The 19455-nt window shown below is 41.1% G+C and overlaps 2 long non-coding RNA genes across 4 annotated transcripts in view; one reads left to right on the top strand and one right to left on the bottom strand.

The window, feature by feature from the left end:
• Positions 1-1458: 1458 nt before the first annotated feature.
• Positions 1459-18737, top strand: LOC309626313. The gene is made up of 2 exons (XR_014243110.1): positions 1459-10696; positions 10794-18737. It is a non-coding gene; the product is annotated as an uncharacterized lncRNA (long non-coding RNA).
• The window catches only part of LOC309626302, a 22199-nt gene continuing 19279 nt past the window's right edge, over positions 16536-19455 (bottom strand). For 2 of the 3 annotated variants that reach the window (XR_014243095.1, XR_014243096.1), the window contains exon 3: positions 17955-19286. This is a non-coding gene — a long non-coding RNA (uncharacterized lncRNA). Of the gene's footprint in view, positions 16624-17150; positions 19287-19455 lie in introns of those variants that run through there. The other variant, XR_014243094.1, reaches the window with a different exon arrangement.

Here is a 19455-nt window from a genome sequence, read left to right as displayed (position 1 = left end):
GTACCTGGGGATGAGAGAAGACTCTTGATGAGGGCTCACTGACCAGTGTGAAGGGTGTGCTGGAGATGGACACTCACAGTAAAGCCTGGATCAGGCAAGAATCATCAAGATGCTCCATCCAGGTACTTTGATGAGGAGCTTGGTGTCTCCCCCGAGACTACTTATTGGTTGTAAGAGGGAAGAAAACAGCAAATTATATGATCTAAATCAACATCACCAGGGAGGAACAGAGGACTATCACGTCCTCCAGAAGTGCTCCTGAGAAGGTACATTACCTGTGTAGTATTTTGGTCAAGAATGTATACCTGCATCTCATCATGAGGAAACTAGGCAAAAGCAAAGTGAGGAATATTCTATTTTAAAAAGGGGGTGGGGAGCTGTACTTTTCAAACATTTCAAGGAAAGCTATAGAAATGTTCTAGATTAAAAGGAGACTGAAAGAGACATGACAACTAAATTAAATTGTGTACTGGAGGGGAAAAAATTTCTATAAGGGACATTATTGATTTAAATGACAAAACTGGAATACTGTTACCGATGATAGATTAGATTAGGTAAAAGCATTGCATGGTGTTAAATTTACTGAAGTTAATAACTGTGCAATTGTTAGGAAATAAACAGTGAAGTATATGGAGATAAAGAGCCTTAGTGTATGTAACTTACTCTCATATAATTCAGGAAAAAATATTTGGAAGAGATAGAGCAAATGATAAAGTGAATGAAGTAAAATGTTAATAATAAGGGAACAATGTGGATGTTCTTAGTACTATACTTTTTCTTTTTTAAAAGATCTTTATTGGAGTATAATTGCTTCACAAGACTGTGTTAGTTTCTGTTGTACCACAACGTGCATCAGCCATATGCATACACATGTCCCCATATCCCCTCCCTCTTGAGCCTCCCTCCCACCCTCCCTATCCCACCCCTCTAGGTGGTCACAAAACACTGAGCCGATCTCCCTGTGCTATGCGGCTGCTTCCCACCAGCCAACTATTTTACATTTGGTAGTGTATACATGTCCATGCCACTCTCTCACTTCGTCCCAGCTTCCCCCTCCCACCCCATGTCCTCAAGTCCACTCTCTATGTCTGCCTCTTTATTCCTGCCCTACAACTAGATTCATCACTACCATTTTTTTTTTTTTTTTAGATTCCATATATATGTGTTCGCATACGGTGTTTTTCTGTTTCTGACTTACTTCACTTTGTATGACAGACTCTAGGTCCATCCACCTTACTACAAATAACTCAATTTCGTTTCTTTTTATGGCTGAGTAATATTCCATTGTATATATGTGCCACATCTTCTTTATCCATTCATCTGTCGATGGACACTTAGGTTGCTTCCGTGTCCTGGCTATTCTAAACAGAGCTGCAATGAACATTGTGGTACATGATTTTCTGGATTATGGTTTTCTCAGGGTATACGCCCAGGAGTGGGATTGCTGGGTCATATGGTAGCTCTATTTTTAGTTTTTTAAGGAACCTCCATACTGTTCTCCATAGTGGCTGTATCAATTTACATTCCCACCAACAGTGCAAGAAGGTTCCCTTTTCTCCACACCCTCTCCAGCATTTATTGTTTCTAGATTTTTTGATAATGGCCATTCTGACCAGCGTGAGGTGATACCTCATTGTAGTTTTGATTTGCATTTCTCTAATAATTAGTGATGTTGAGCATCTTTTCATGTGCCTCTTGGCCATCTGTATGCCTTCCTTGGTGAAATGTCTATTTAGTTCTTCTGCCCATTTTTTAACTGGATTGTTTGTGTTTTTGATATTGAGCTCCATGAGCTTTTTGTATATTTTGGAGATTAATCCTTTGTCTGTTGTTTCATTTGCAAATATTTTCTCCCATTCTAAGGGTTGTCTTTTTGTCTTGTTTATGGTTTCCTTTGCTGTGCAAAAGCTTTTAGTTTAATTAAGTCCCATTTGTTTATTTTTGTTTTTATTTCCATTACTCTAGGAGGTGGGTCAAACAGATCTTGCTGTGGTGTATGTCATAGAATGTTCTGCCTATGTTTTCCTCTAAGAGTTTTATAGTGTCTGGCCTTACATTTAGGTCTTTAATCCATTTTGAGTTTATTTTTGTGTATGGTGTTAGGAAGTGTTCTAATTTCATTCTTTTACATGTAGCTGTCCAGTTTTCCCAGCACCACTTATTGAAGAGGCTGTCTTTTCTCCATTGTACATTCTTGCCTCCTTTATCAAAGATAAGGTGACCATATGTGTGTGGGTTTATCTCTGGGCTTTCTATCCTGTACCATTGATTATATTTCTGTTTTTGTGCCAGTACCATACCATCTTGATTACTGTCGCTTTGTGGTATAGTTTGAAGTCGGGGAACCTGATTCCTCCGACTCCATTTTTCTTTCTCAAGATTGCTTTGGCTGTTCTACTAAGATCAGGAACAAGACAAGGATGTCCACTCTTGCCACTCTTATTCAACACAGTTTTGGAAGTCCTAGCCACGGCAATCAGAGAAGAGAAAGAAATAAAAGGAATACAAATTGGAAAAGAAGAAGTAAAACTGTCACTGTTTGCAGATGACATGATACTATACATAGAAAATCCTAAAGATGCCACCAGGAAACTACTAGACCTTATCAAAAAATTTGGTAAAGTAGCAGGATACAAAATTAATGCACAGAAATCTCTTGCATTCCTATACACTAACAACAAAAGATCAGAAAGTACTATTCTTATTCTTTCAACTTTTCTGTAAGTGTGAAGTTATTTCCACATAAAAAAGGGAAAACATTTTTTCGGTCTATGAGATCACTTTTCACTTTTACCTAATTTTAATATGACAAATTTCAAACAAATAGAAAAATATAAAGCAAACTATAACCAAATCCCATATACTTACTTTTTACAAAGAAACTTTAACAACAGATAAAGGTCAAGTAGATTCCTGGATACTGTCTGAAAACTCAGGCATTCAGAAGGTAGACACATGGATGGACACCTGTGTTCCTAGTATTGACCAGATATTTCTCCTGCAAAGATGGGTTTATTTGAGATCAGCAGAGAGTTGCAATTCGAGGTCTGTAACCATGGGGAACGACATGCAAGGCCCTGCACAGCAAGGGGAGGAGGCCACTTTTATAGGGGGGAAGAGAAGACTTACTAGGGCCGAAGCAAACAGAGCCCAGGGCTTGTTGTTGGCTGAGTCCTCGCCAGGAAAGAGGGGGAGCCTGTCTTCTTCCTGCTGGGCTCTGCTGCCATCACAGTGCGTGAGAGTGCCCCCTGCTGGTCTCCTAACTCTGTTTAATTGAGGTTTCTGATTCTTGATTTTTTTTACACCAGCGAAAGGGAAATGGCAAAGTGATGAGTTGGAAAGGCCTGCCTCTGTCATCCTTGAAGGCGAGCTCGCTGTGGAGTGGGGGCTAAGTGGACTTTGGTGTGTGGATGAGTGACGAGGTAACGAGGGACAGTGTGTCCCTCAGAGCCCTGTGCACCCCCAGCCAAGCCGTGAGGCAGTCTGCGCTTTCTCAGTTGTTACAGCACCTCCTCTACAAGTTCATTCCAGTGCACGTAGGACGGGGAGGCTGCCTGGTCTCACCTCTTTCCTTGTGGCTCCTGTGAGAGCTCTTCAAGTCTAGAGCACCTTGCTCTAGACATTTTAAGTTACTCAGAACTGAAATGCTTTTCTACACGTTTAGGTCAACAGAGTTAATTGGTCAATATATGTAGTTCACATTCACATTCTTTCATTACTAAGTCTTTCTCCTTCTAATGAATGATATCTGAATTCAGAAAGTATGTTTGGTTCCAAATTGCACATGCAAAACAAAATAGCTAAATAGTGATTTAGTCCCGGTCCTCTGAGAAGCAGATGCCAAGAAGCGATTAGATGTATTCATAAGAGAGGTACTGGCGAAAACACCTGTGAGGGGCGATGGGGAGGGAGCAGGAGGGGGTGGGAAGAGCCAGCAGACTTGATGCAGGTCTGACACCCATGAAGGGGGGCGGGAAGGAGGGATGGAGGGAAAGCGGATGGAGGGGGAGGACAGGAGGGGGAGGAAAGGTGTGGAGGAGAGCTGTAGACTGCTGTGCGGCTCTAAGAAAATCCCACCAGGTTGAAAGGGTCTTTGAGCCGGAGTCACCCGTGGGAGGAGGCCTTGCCTCCCAGTTGTGGGCCCCCTTGGCATCCCTGCCATGCCCGGGCACCGCCCGGAGCAGCCCTTGGGAAGCTTGGCCTGGCTGCCAGCATGCCAGGGGCCGGGGCTGGAGGCCGCTTATACCTCCTGCACTAGGAGGTCTGAGAGGCGCATTCTTATGGCTGCAACACACAATACTTTGCATTATTTAGTCAGGGCAACCCCAGATTTTACCTGAAACAGTGGCTCGACCCAAGGCAAGTGTGGGGCTTAGTTTCTGGACCCTGGTCTCAGTTCCCCTTCACTGTGAACAGGACTTGCAGTCAGAGCATCGTTGAGTGGAGAGCAAATAAAGGATCCACGTCTTGCTGAAAACGTTAAGCTATAGCTCGGCCGCAGAGTAACTTCTGCTTTCATTTCAGAATGCAGTAGGTGCGTCACTTCCCTTCTGCCTCGGAAAGACACCGGTTCAGGATGTTGGGTGCCGGATGCCTGTTTGACTCTCCAGCGCTAATGGCTGTTACTCTGAAGGCTTATTTAATTATTTTTATAGACTGGTTTATAGGCTGAGAGAGCTTCAAGTTGGCCTTTGCTGCTGCACGAGAAGGTCACCTTCTGATGGGCCATCTTTGCCCCCATGCCCCACGCGTCTCGGGACCTCTGCCACCACTGGACTAGGGAGCTGGCTTTTGCCCATACGGTGACGGTTCGGAAGCCAGTGTTCTTAGCAGGGCTTCTCTGCAGAGTCCCCGCTGCCAGATCTCTCATTTGGGGAACGCCGTAAAGATGTCAGGATAGATAGTGGTTGGATCTAGTGCAGACAAGCACAGTCCTTGGAGGTGATGAACCGTAGCTCTGCCAGGCTGCGGTCAGTGAGGCGGGTGGGTGTCCAAATCCCAGGCCACTGGAAGAGCTCCAAAAGAAAGAGGAGGTCTAGGGATATTAGTCACTAAACAGTGATGTTCAGAGGCGCAAACCATTCACTCAGCTGGATGTGATGGGGATAGGGGGGTACCCAGTGTGCAGGGGGTGAGGCAGTGAGTCACAGGGAGAAAAGCAGCAATCAAGTTTCCCACCTTCGAAGAAGAAGGCAAGCTGTAAATGAGGAAGTGATCTCCTGGAAATATTGGGGTAAACGGTCAGACACTATCAGTAGTTAGAGTCTGATCCGCTGTTGGGCTGGTGATCTGTGGACTTAGGGTTCTTTGTCTACCACTTACAGAGGATCTGAATTATTCCAGAGTCTGAGCTGGAACTTTCCTGCTTTGCAGAAAGGGGCTAAGCAGCCCTGGAAGCAAACTCCTACGGTCCGGACGACCATTCCCTCAAGAAGCTAGAGGTACGATTTTATGTGTTCACACTTTCAGATGATAATTTCTTTAATAACACTACATCTAGAAATGGACATATCACACACTGAATGTCAACTTACTCAAAAGTATGAGATTTTTAAAAGAAACAACACAGTGGGGACTCCATTATCAACAGGGGACTAAAATAGGGTCATGGAGTAACTGTAAATTGGCCTGTACTCACGTGCCGTCAAAACCACTAGGAAATTCTCAGTTTCATTACCTTTTGGCAATGTGATGAGAGTAAACAGTCCTTTCATATCATTGACGTGTCGGTTGCCACCGCCAGGCACAGTCCAAGCGCTAAGTTAATGCTCCGTCAAGGCAGAATATTACATATTTAGAGGAAAGTACATGTTAGAAGAAGAAAAAGAAATTAGAGAGTAGGCTTCTGCTATTTTCTTATTCCTTTACAGATACTTAAGCCTCTATCTGATAAATTTCACAGTAGAGGCACTTCTTTAAAGATTATTTCTTTAAAGGTACTTAATCCTCTAATTAGCAAGATTCATAGAAAGAGATACTTCCAGTCTTATAAATGTATGGTAAGTTTAATAATCTTTATTTTTCTTCAAATTTTTTTTCCAAAATGTGGAACATGAGGTGCATAATGCAGCAACCTTATAATTCTTTTAAGGGGAAAAAATAAAGCTTATTTTTAAAGCTTTAAACTTTACCCTTAAATTAAATATATAGGGAAAATTACTAAATTACATAGCTAAGATCAAGTTTAAGGAATTCAGGACTTAGCGGAAATTACGCTGCCTATGTGTTGTATACTTTTTACCCTCTCCCCTGCCACATTAAAAAAAAAAATACTGATGGAAATATAATCTAGTTAAAATTAGATTTCGAGGGACTTTGCTGGTGGTCCAGTGGTTAAGACTCCATGCTCCCAATGCAGGGGGCCGGGTTCCATCCCCGGTCAGGGAACTAGATCCCACATGCGTGCTGCAACTAAGAGCCTGCATGCCGCAGCAAAGATCTCACACGCGGCAACGAAGATCCCACCTGCTGCAACTAAGGCCCAGGCGCAGCCAAATAAATAAATAAATATTTTTTAAAAATTAGAGTTCGAGGGAGTAGTGATGGGGAAAGGAGACAGAGAAGAGAAAGAGGCCTTGAGAGAGAAGTGAATAAGAGAAAAGTAGGTGTGGGTTTGGCACAGAGACTGTAGGGCCACATTACAGACTGATTTTATTTATGTGTCTGATGGTGCCTAGAGCCCTTTTTAGTAACAGCTCCCTATCCCTTTCTCTGATTTACTACCTTCACGAGCTTGGTGCCTGGCGTCTCTAATAGCCTGGGCTCTGCAGAGTTCCGATGATTATTTTGGTGTGGTTTACCCAGAAGCAGCTCTGTGCCCAGCATTTTCTTTTCTAATAAGCCTGGCTTGTTCCCAAGGCACATCTCACTGTCACCAAGACCAGTCATGCTGGTGGTTAAGACAATGGATTGTTTATGAATGAGGTAGGAATCAAGAAACCGTGTTTCTCACTGTTATCTTAGACAAATCATTTAATCCTTGTGATTCAGATTTCTCATTGTTAAAACGAAGAGGGGGCGTCCCGGGTGGCACAGTGGTTAAGAATCCACCTGCTAATGAAGGGGACACGGGTTCGAGCCCTGGTCCGGGAAGATCCCACATGCCACGGAGCAACTAAGCCTGTGCACCACAGCTACTGAGCCTGCGCTCTAGAACCCGCGAGCCACAACTACTGAGCCTGTGTGTCACGACTGCTGAAGCCCATGGGCCTAGAGCCCGTGCTCCGCAACAAGAGAAGCCACTGCAGTGAGAAGCCCGCGTACCGCAACAAAGAGTAGCCCCTGCTCACTGCAACTAGAGAAAGCCCGCGCACAGCAACGAAGACCGGATGCGGCCAAAAATAAAAATAAATTTAAAAATTTAAATATAAATAAATAAAAAATAAAAATATCCAAAAAAAAAAAAATTAAGAGGTTGGACTAGGTATCTTTAAGTTTTAAGTGTTTGTCTATATATTTAAGTTAGCCTTTATTAGTAAGACAGGTATTTGTTAAAAGTTGATATTTCCATTGGGAGCTGGGCTGATGAGAATAATGTATAAGTGTAATTAAAAGATTCATTAACTGCTACTATTGTAAAGGGAAGTAAAATATATTTGTTAGAAGTGGATATTTTCATTTTGGAGTAGGCTGATAAGAGTACTTACCCACTGTGGACTCATTTAGACCCAATTCACAGTCAGTATATTTTAACCCTACTCTGCCACTAGTTACTTTTGTTATTTATGAGTCATTTATGAAATGAGTATCCATTATTAGCCAACCTCTATAGCTCATTGGGTTTTTTGATAAGTAAGCTTTTTATAAAATTTAGGAAAATTATTAAACATTTATTAATGAGTAAGTCTCTTTCAGTTAATATATCTTAACTGTGACAAGAGAAATATAAAACATTCAGTGAGAATTTAGATATATCTGAAGCTGATTTCTTTTTATTTAGATCATATTCATGAATTAAGAAGCTAAGTCAACATAAACTTCCAGACAGATAAAAAAGTGAAAGAAAATATGACTGACAGGTTGAGAGAGATGTAGGATCCGTCCACCAGGATGAATACAATTCCAGGAAGAGAACAGAGATGGTAATGAAAGCAGTAACAGAGGAAATCTCCCCATCTAATATCGATACGTTTTAACAGACTGATATTTAGCCACATCCTCCTGAAATTTTACAAGAATGACAAAGAATTCTTACAAGCTTTCTGACATAAAGAAAAAAAAAAACCAAACAAACAATGGGTTATAAGGCACAGGACCCATGTTTCCATATTTTAAATTTTTCCAATTTTTATCATACTCATCATCATACATATTTTAGTTCTTGGGTCTATCTTCTCAAATCTTGTCACCCATAAAACCACCTGTATTTTCTCATATGTATATTCTCTCAACTGAAAAATTGGAATGACTTTTAAACTTATTAACTTTCTGGCCAAGAACATTCTTTAAACATAGAAACATACACATTAAAACAAGGAGCTTGGTACTGAATATTGTAAAATCATGCATTTTTCTTCATTTCCAAAAACTTTGATTGAATGGAATTTGGATATATTGCTTTAAAATTTATTCTTTATATTGGTGTAAACCATTCCAAACTGGCAAGATAAAGAAGACCTACAGGCTCACTTTGTGGTAATTATGGACTTTTCCCCTAGGCTTTACTGAACACACAAAGCTCAGGATACAACAGTGGCAAGCATTTGATGTCTTAAGTAACTTTTCTCCCACTAATATTTAAAGCAAAGTTCAATAATAGTAAAACAAGAGAAATCCTCAGGGAGAAAGAAGGAAGGAGGGGAGAGAAGGAAGGAAGAAAAATAGAAAACAAAAGAAAACAAGGATAAGAAAGCATGAATCCAGAAAAGCATATACTACAGCACAAGCTATCCTGAAGGCATTTGCTGATTTCTCTAGACTGGAGGGGTACATCAGCTATAGCTTAGGGCCCATGCAAGGTGGAAAGTCAGGGCAGAGACCACCACATAAAGTGAATACCCTGAAAGGAAGCACTATGCTGGATGAATTACAAAATGATCCATTTCTTGAAAAAGGATATACTTAAACTAAAAAATTTGTTGTTTTTCTGAAATTCACTTTTAACCAGCATCCTGTATTTTTATTGGCTAAATCTGGTAACCCAAACCCCTCAAGTAAGATAGTAATGGAACTTACCTATTTCAGCCTTGGCTCTGGCTGGAAGCAGGTTGTTAGGTAAAGTTTTACTGAAAATTCCCAACAACAAGCAGGTCCTCTTACAGTTTTAAGGCACAAATTCATGCTACCTGTGTGTCCCTAGGTACCTGGAAGACGCAAATATAAATCCATTCTGAAGGAACCCAACTTAAAACACAGATTTCAAAGAATTATAGGAGGTAAATTTACAACAAATATTAACGCACAATCAAAAGACACAAAACATATGAGGAAATAAGCCACCATGAGTGAGAGTCAGCAGAAATAATAAATAATAGAATCAGACTTGAAAGACTAAAAGTGTTTAACTTTTTGGATTTGGAATACAAACTAAGTAAGCTTAATTTGCAGAAGTAAATCAAAAAGGTAATCAGATCTATGACTAAAAAATAACCTGGCATTAAAAAAGTATTAAACACAGCTTCTAAAAATTAAAATTTTAATAAATAAAATTAGAGATACAATGGATTGGCTATTCAATAGACACTGTTCAAGAGAGATAATGGGAATGGAAACTGTGAAAGGGAATTAAAAGACATAGACTTGGAGTACTGCACATATAATCCCAGTCCCAGAAGGAAGGAAGAAAGAGAACGGGGCAAGGAAATACTTAAAGATATAATGGTTAAGAATTTCCCAGAATTCAAGAAAGACTCAAATCATCATATCCAAGAAAGTCAAGAAGAAATTAAAATGAAAGGAGGCAAAAACAGACACCTTCCTTTCCTGGATTATCCTTTTTTTCTGAGGACCCCAGAACACTGTACTCCTCTGTAGAAATACAGATTTAAGCTTTTTAGTAATAGCCAATATGGTTCCTAAACACCACTAACAATTAATTTCACATAATAAATCGAGCCTAATTTTTGCTTTTTGTCCATATTTTATTTTAAGCTGATTTTGGTTAATGGTTATCTAAAAGATTTTTAAATGTATCATATCTTTGCAATTATGTAAAGATTATACGTGTGGACTTGGATGGCAGATAAATGCATTCTAATACAAGGCAAGTTTCTCTGTTAGTATTGATACTGACTCAGATAAGGAGAAGAGTATGTGTTTCTCTTCACCTGCCAATGACAGTGTTCATGTAAAGATTAGGAATAGTAATTTTATAGGTTTAGGTGTCTGCTCTTTTATCAAGGGAAAATTGCTTTCCACTTGCATCCCATTGGCGACAAGAACAGGGACGATGACAATGTATGATAACAATGATGATGATAGCTAATGTTTATTGAATTACAAGCACTAGGAGTCAGCAGGCTTTTCTGTAAAGGGCCAGATAGTACATATTTTAGACTTTGTAAGCCACATGGTCTTTGTCTCAATTACTCAGTTCTGCAGTCATAGTATTAAAGAAGCTATGGACAATACGTAATTGAATGAGCATAGCTGTGTTCCAATAAAACTTTATTTACAAAACAGTTCAGGGTCCAGATTTGGCCTGAAGGCTGTAGTTTGCTAGCCCCTGGATTAAATGATTGCAGATATTTGAATTCCAGTGAATTACTTTATTGTAGCTGTGCTGTACTTCTTTAACTCCTGCTTTAAATTCTATTATTCTTTAAAATATATAATAAATTAGTATACAAATAAAGATATATTAGATATATTTTAGTCTTAAAAAATTATCCCCGTATCATGTATGTTTGCTGAAGCCTTGTAACAACATCTTCTGTTTGAACAATAATAATTGGTATTGACTTATCAGTAGTGGTGTTAACTTTTACTGAATAACCAGTCATCCCCCAAATGTAGTGACTTAAAGCAGAGTCCCATTATTTGCTCACAACTCTGTGGGTCAGCAATTTGGGTCTGTTTTTGCTCCATGCAGGGGCAGTTCCCTGTCTGTGTATAGGTCTCAGCTGGAGAGGCTGAATTGGCTGGCAAGGCCGGGTCCTCTCTCCACACACTCTTTCGTCCTCTGTGAGACTAGCCTGGACTTTTTCTGAAGAGAAGCAGGCGGGTAATAGGGAAGAACAAATCTGACTCCATATTGGATCTGTTTCTTGTCCTTTAACCTTTGTATTCTATTGCTTTTTTTTTTTACAAGTTAATCATTAAAAAGATGTTGCCTACAGCTTAAAGTATAAATAACGGCCCATTTCCAGGAACCCTGCCTCCCCTGCCTGAGTGTTAAGTTAAAAATACCTTTGTTCAGCTCCCAGGCAACATCCTGAGCAGGCCCACCTGTGAATGGCTGCAGGAAAGAAGAAATTAACACCTCCCCTCTGGAGGCTGGCTGGAACCAGGAAATGTTTGCAACAACTTACTGCCTTTTTTACTTTACCTCCTCACCTTCCCCTCTTTGTTCCATAAAAGAGACTAGCATCCAAACCCGGGCAAGATGGGTCTTTGGGACATGAGTCCACCATCTCTTCAGTCAGCTGGCTTTCGGAATAAAATCGCTATACCTTTTTCCCCAACAACTTGTCTCTCGATTGACTGGCCTGTCGTGCGTCGAGCAGTATGAGCATAGACTCGGTGACAGGCAGAGTCCCCGACAGCAAGAGAGGGCAAGGCCTTGCACACAGGAGTCCCATGGTCAAGGCCAGATTTAAGGACTGTCTCCTGATGGGAGGCACAGCAAAGCCACGTTGCAAAGAGACATACAGTTACGCCAGAAAGAAGTGAGAGCCCACGAGATGGTCTGGGATGTCCTTGGGGTCGTGTCGCATGTGCTCTCGCTCCAGACCCACTTCGCCATCAGCCACTTAGGGTGTATAAACTAATCTACTCTAGTCCGGGCACATCATTCGGCACAAATTACGTACAAAAGAGGCGAATAGCATATGTGTTGCATAAAGCCGTTTAGCTCATGTTCCCATGCAGAGTTGCCACTTAAACTGTTTCCAGTTTCCATTCTAGTCCACATCTTTCCATGACCAGGCCGAGACCAGAGCCATTTATTTAGTTAGTTAGTTGAGATACATACCCTGACTGCTACTAAGAGGATTTAAAGCAGCTGCTCAGTTTCTTTTTTCTCAGTTCCCCTGGGTATTAGGGAAGCACATTCCTTTTCATCTGAGCCTGAAGCCTGGCCTCCAGTGCAAGTAAAAAAAACGCACTCTTGATAGCCAAATACACCCCTACCCAGTTTAACACTGAATCTTACAAAATGTTCTTAACTCCCGTTCCATTTTTCTGGGAATACAGAGCCAGGTTTCTCTCTCCTAAATGGTCCCTGATTTCAGGCTCTTACATCCATGCAGAAAGCATGGTTGCTCTAAAAACTTAAGGTATTTTGATTCTTCTCTATGTTCACCAGCCCATCTCAGTGACACAAGGCTAATATTCTGGTTTTCTTAGGAACCATTGTCTTCTGCATTCAATATTGTCATGTGCCTACCACCCAATTATCTGGATATATTGCCAAATCTATATTCATTTTCAAATAGAATTTGCAGTCTACAGCTCTCCTTTTTAAGATTTTGACTCTTCCTAATAAATGCCAAAATGTTTATCAAACAATTTTCCAAATATAGAACCTCCTACATTTTTGCTGTTCTGTAACAAAAATATATGCTAAATTTAAGAAAAATACATATTATAAAAAGCATATACAGTAAAGTGAAGCCTAAATTGACCTATTTTTATTCTTCCTCAAGTCTTAGTCCTGATACAGTCATTCCTCTTTAAAAGATTCTGTGCTTGCTATTTTTGATAGGAAAAAAAAAAGTTGATTTACAAAATACAGCAAAACTTGGCCGCAGTTGAGACACACTGTTAATATGGAAAGGGAGTTAATAGGGTAACTCCCAAAGAAAGGGACAAGAAAAATCCTCTTTTGAGAAAACAGAGTGGAAAGATTTTATCACAGTCTATTTTTTTCTCTCTACCTCTTCCTACTTTGGACTTCCTACTTTAGACAAACATCTAGGAGTATCCCACTCTTAGACTTTTTGTATTTGTCTAATACAGCTATTCATTTTCAAAGTAGAGTATAATTTAGGGCTTGTGAGGACTTTCCAGGACTTCCGTAACCAGTGATCATGTCGCTGTAAGTTTCTGGTCAAGAGCAGTCCTGGAACCAAGCAGCACCCTCTGGTCCCTTCCTGGGATAGACCCCACCCCACCCCATGTCCTCCGCCTGCCTCTTGTTTATGAAAAGCTTTAGCCTCCTAGGCCTTCCCTGAGTTCCAAAGAAGACATTTAATCAGAGAAGTGAGAAAATGCAGAAACAAGGAAAACAGTCACGCAAGACAAGATAATCATAGTTTAGCCATTAAACAAAGTCAAGGACATTTAGTTCCTCCTCAAGGGCTGTAGATACTCTTCTGAGCCGTGTCCTTGAGCCACTGTGTGTTACCTGCATGCTGACCACCCGCATGGAGACCCCAGACTGGTTGGAACCAGAAGGCTGATGATGTTGACTCCCAATTACCTCACCACCAACCAATCAGAAGAGTGTCCGTGAGATGATCACACACCCCAAAGCCCTCCCCTTCACTCTGTCCTTAAAAACCTTTCCCTGAAAGCCATTGGGGAGTTTGGGCCCTTTGAGCATGAGCTGCCCGGGCTCCTTGCTTGGCCCAACACTGGGCGCCTTGCGAAAAGCGCTGCGCTTTCCTTCACCACGACCCGGTGTCAGTAGGTTGCTGCGCTTTCCTTCACCACGACCCAGTGTCAGTAGATTGTCTTTACTGCCTGTGGGTGAGTGGGCCCAAGTTTGGTTCTGTAACAGTCCCTTTTACTTAAGCTCATGGAAGAAAAACTTGAAAACCAAAGAGGTAAACCTAAGATTCTTTTTTAGCTGAATTTGAGGGAGAATGTGAAGGCTAGCGCTTGGGTGACTTTCCTTTTGGGTGAAGGCCAGAGGGGTGGGTGAGCCCTGGTTTGTTTCACTGGGCTCCGCTAGTGAAGGGTTCTCCCTTCTTTTGGAAGAGCTTTGCTCGGAAGGGCTCTAAAGAAGAAAAAGGAGGAACAGGTTCTGATGGCTGTTGTCATCTCTGTCTGCCAGGCTTCTGCCGGAGCAGCCAGGGCTGCTGTGGCCAGCGCTGTGGCTTTCTGAGCTCCTGTTCTGATACTGCAAGGAAGCTGCTCTTGGTAGGAATCTGAATGAGCCCTAAATCTCTGTAGGGCGTATGTTTGTCTCTAGGTGCAGGGAACTCACTGGGACTGATGCAAATAATGGTGACAGGAAGGGAAGGGTGATGGGGAATACACGTTAGCAGAAGGAGCGTGGCTGCAGGAAGAGGTTGCTGAAGACTTGCACCCATGTTTCTCTCTACAGCCTCCCTTTATTTTCCTCTGCAGGGTCTGTCTCTTCATCCCTTATTTCTTTTTTCTATCTACCTCTTACTTTTGTTATTAACTATTCACAATTTCTTTTCCTTATTGTACTTCCTTTGGTATAATCAATCCTATTCTTTTTTTTTTGGCCATGCTGCGTGGCTCGCGGGGTCTTATTTCCCGGACCAGGGCCACAGCAGTGGAAGCACTGAGTCCTAACCACCGGACCACCAGGGAATTCCTATACTATTCTTTTAAAAGACCTATCTCTACTCAGCTTTTGTTCCTCTGATAAGTATTGGGAAAGAAACAGCAGTGATTAAGAGATGAGTGGTATTTCCAAATTAATCTATTATTTTATAGAATACATTTATTATATTTTCATTTAGCATAGGTAACTAAGAAATTTGACTACGACATTTCACTTTTTAATTTCCTTTTCTAAAATCTGTACACAAAGAGCCTTGCGTCAGTGAGCTGGGGATGGCTGGTTGTAGTGGGGGCAGTTAGTTATTGTTTGGCTGTCCTACTTGGCATCCCAATCTCTTTTTTGAGAACCCTTTATCGTGTGTCATTTTTGGAGGAAGTGGCTTCTTTCCCTTATAGGAACAAAAGGCTGCAGGGGTGGGGAAATAGCAGGGAGAGGGGTGTTGAGCCTATGATGGAGTTTTGGATATTTAGACCTCTTTGAGACTTTGAATCAGTGAAGCATGGGTATGAGAAGTTACAAGTTGACAAAATGTTACTGCTGCAAGAGCTTCGCAGCAGTAACAACGTGCTTCCTGACCCTGGAGAGCAACTTGCTTCCTGACCCTCAAGAGCAACTTGGTTGCTATTCTTTGTCCAAGTTGGGGGACCCAGCTTTCCAGGAATTCTCTAAGCTCTTCCAGTAAATTCCATTTTGCTTATTATAGCCAGAGTTGGTTTTTGTTGTTTGCAAGAAAAAAAAAAAAATCCAGATTCCATTGCCAAAAATGCTCCAGGGTACCAACTCCACAGTGCTCTCTGAAGTGGCTGAGGGGATCACGAGTCACTCTGGATACTTCAGGGACATATTTAATATTTCTAAATGACTTTTTATATTTAAAGTGAAAATTTAGAAAAATTCAGAAAAAAATCTAGAAAGAATAAAAAAAGTTCTCACCAGCTAAATGCAGCTACTGAAAATTATTTGCAAAGTTATCTCAAAATCAGGGACTTCCTTGGTGGTCCAGTGGGTAAGACTCTGCGCTCCCAATGCAGGGGGCCCGGGTTTGATCTCTGGTCAGGAAACTAGATCCCACATGCCGCAACTAAGAGTTTGAATGCCACAACTAAAAGATTCCGCGTGCTGCCACTAAGACCCAGCACAGCTAAATAAATTAATTAATTACAAAAAATAATAAAAGTTCTCTCAAAATCAGAAAAGCATTAAGCACATATTTCTATTTATCTATCCATCTCTCTATTTAAACATGAATCAGGTAGAAATTCTTTCACTTTTCTTCTTTGCTATTTGGTCTTTTTCTATCTGTAGTCAGTTGTGTACACAACAGATCTTCATCAGTGTTGGAGTCTTGTCAATTCAACCACAGAAATTTCTATGACATTTCTGCTAAAGGCTGGTATTTTGCCTGGTTTGTTCAGTTTGCAGGAAAATAAAGTTATGAATACGTTCAGGCCATATTGTCTTTTACGTCTCATTCACAATGGATAATAAACACCTAAATTGCCTAGTGTGATATGAGGACTTTGAAGCTAAACAGTCCTGGGTTCACACACATGCCTTGCATTTACTAGCTGTGTGATCTGAGGCATATTATGTGATCTTTATGCTTCTTAGTTTTGTTAACTGAAAGCTCAGCCTCTCTGCACACGGGTGCAGAATCAAATCTCGGAGACAGAGTTTTGGGTGAAGTAGAAAAGGACAGCTTTATTACTTTGCCAGGCAAAGGGGGCCACACCGGTTTCTGCCTTGAAAAACTGTGTCCCCGCCCCAGAGGATGTGATGAGGGTCTTTACAACCATGACTCAGGGTGGGGAGTGTACAGGGCGTTCGCTCCCTTCACCTCATCTCAGGTGGTCTCCTCGTCTTGAGCTTCTCTGGCCCCTTCAGTCTCGCCTCAGGTGGTTTCTTGGCTGCTCCCCCCTGATTAGCAACTGTTCCATAATCTGCCCTTTGGAACTCAGGGGAGGTCATGGAGGCTGGAGTCTTGCCTACAAGAAATGGGGGGCAAGAGGGTCTCGGTGCCTGGGAACCCCACAGGGCCCCCGCTCAGCTTCAGTTTCCCTATTTGCACAAAGGGGATGAGAATATCTGCCTTCGAGGTGAATGTGAAGATTAAAGGTAGCATACTAAAAATGCCTGGTGTAACAACTAGCCATCCACCGTGCGTGGAACCTCTACCGTCCATGTGTCTTCTATACTAAGTAGGCAGTAAACTGTAGGCAATATTAAATTTAAAAGAAAGGATAGCAGCCAATTCCAGTTTTCTCCCCTTACCTATTGCCTTAAATCAGTAATTCTTTACTTTTTTTTTGAGCACCCCTTTGAGACCAAAGAAAGAGATGGATCCTCTTCCTAGGAAAATAAACATCACAACACAAGTCTAGATTTTTGTGTAAAATCTAATGGGATTCTCAGACCCCTTAAAGCCATTCCATGGACTTGATATTAAGAATCCGGGCTTTAAATCAAGTAGCTTCCTTGTAAGTTGCTTGTTGTGAGAGAGTGTTGTTAGTACCTGTGTTCCCCTGCAGCTGGGATGGGGCTAAGAAACAGTTCTGGCCCGAGGACTCTGAGGGGAAGGACACATGACTCTTTCAGTCCAGGACTATAATGGGCAGGTGTGAGTTCTCCGTCTTCTCTTTCCCATCAGTAGAGCTGGAAGTAAAGGACTTTAAGACGGCAGAGTTGTGAAATGCAAGCATCCCACGTCCCAGAATTGTAGGAGAGCCACCAAAGAGACCCTCCTGACTCACACTGGATTAGGGTGATGGAAGAGTACATCTGTGCTGTGCTAACTCCCTGAGAGGTCAGAGTGCCTGCGAAGGCAGCTAGTATTGCTTAACTCGACAAATACATCCCCTCTGCCGACACAGGAAGCCTCGGAGAACTTGGATCAATCTGGACCATAACCATGTTAAATCAAATCTGTGTATTAATAATAACAGGTTTATAAAATGCTTGTTCAACAGTCGTTCGCACATCTAGGAGGGCAGGGATTATCGTATCTCAGAGCGAACTAAAACCCAGAAACTTAAGTGCCTTGTCCAAACACACTAGTGGAGACCAATGCTCGTTTACTATGCTATATTTTTTTACAGAAATATGTCTTAGAATGCTCCTGGAACTTTAAAAACTCGAATCTAGCCATTCATTCGTTCTAGGTTTGTTCTACTAAAGACGTGAGGTGGTTATCTTTCAACTAGATCCTATTTATTAAAGGGTTTGGCTAAAGTGGATGTTATATAGAGAAAGTCTGATAATTTTCTGGAATTATCCTTAGTTAAACTACTGGATGGTTTCAATGAAAATATCACATATATTTGATAAAAATTGTTAATCAAAGCAATACATTTTTATTGGGAAATTTGCCGACAATAATACGAATTTTATATTTTACATTTTTTCGTCAAAAACAAAGTATTTGTGGGACTTCCCTGGTGGCCCAGTGGCTAAGACTTCGCGCTCCCAATGCCGGGGGCCCAGATTCGATCCCTGGTCAGGGAACTAGATCCCACATGCAGGCTGCAACCAAGAGTTCTCATGCCACAACTAAAAAGATCCCGTGTGCCACAACTAACACCCGGTGCGGCCAAAATAAATAAATAAATATTAAACAAAACAAAACATTTGCTTCAAAACAAGTGAAAGGTGTATTTTTAAAAGAAATCACAAAATTCACGTCTTTAATCCTTTATTATTATGAAATATATAACACAGAAAAGTACATAAACATATGTACAGTTTAATGGATAAATATAAAGCAAATATGTAAGCAACCACCATCTAGGTCAAGAAATAAATTAGCAGCACTCTAGAAGCAACCATCCTCAGTACAAAATTCACTTACTATTAATTCAACATTAATCTTTTGAATTCACTGGAACATAAATTTTCCACAATTGCTTTAGACACAGGAATTGAAAATGAATACAGTTTGTTTTTTAGCAGATTTAAAGTAGCAAGGTATTTGCTTTAGATAACCAATTTCCACTTGTCAGAACATGATATTCTTTCAAAGGAAGTGAACATCACGGTGAAGGTACTGACACCCTCAGAGAGAGAAATCAAAGTGAGCTGTATTGTTATTAATTTTTTTTTACTATGGGGACATCATTCAGATTTGAATTCCTTCATCAAATGGAGATGCCACCATCAGCCTAAATTAAACAACTTAGAGCACATTATGATATATTCTCAAAAGAAGATAATTCCTTTCCATATTCGAGAGTTGAGTTAGACTTAGCTATGAGCAACAAGGAATCCAAAATTACAGTGGCTTACCAAAATAGCAGATTACTTTCTCTCACATGTAAAAATCTGGCGGTAGTCTCTCCTGGGCTGATATGCCTGTCCACGGTGCCAGGAAACCAGGCTGCTACTTTCTGCTCTGTCATCCTTAGCACGTGGCTTCCACTTCATAGTTCAAGATGGCTATTCAAGCTCCGGCCATCACATTCATGTTGTGCCAGAGGAAGGAGAGAGGGAGAATAGCCCCTTCTCTTTAAGGATTTCCTGGAAGTTCCTTGCACGGCTTCTGCGTATTTCCTATTCGACAGACGTTGGGCACATGACCACATCAAGCTACAGGGAAGTGAGGAAATACAGTCTTCTTCTGGACAGAGATGGGTCCCACTACAAACCAAGGGTTCTACTAAGAAAGAAAAGGAGAAAAGATACTGTCAGAAAGCCTCTTTAACACAGAGGGCTATTCTATTTGTAGAGTTCCATAGGTAAATCTATTCACTATATAAACAGGTCAATACTCCTTTGAACAGGAAAGTAGCTTTCATGTAGAAAACATCAAAAATCTGTTTTAGAAT

This window comes from Balaenoptera borealis (genome assembly GCF_965194805.1).
Source record: "Balaenoptera borealis genome assembly, chromosome: 3".
Classification (NCBI taxonomy): Eukaryota; Metazoa; Chordata; class Mammalia; order Artiodactyla; family Balaenopteridae; genus Balaenoptera; species Balaenoptera borealis.
Note: the sequence above shows the minus strand (reverse complement) of the source record. Positions and strands in the feature narration are given on the sequence as shown.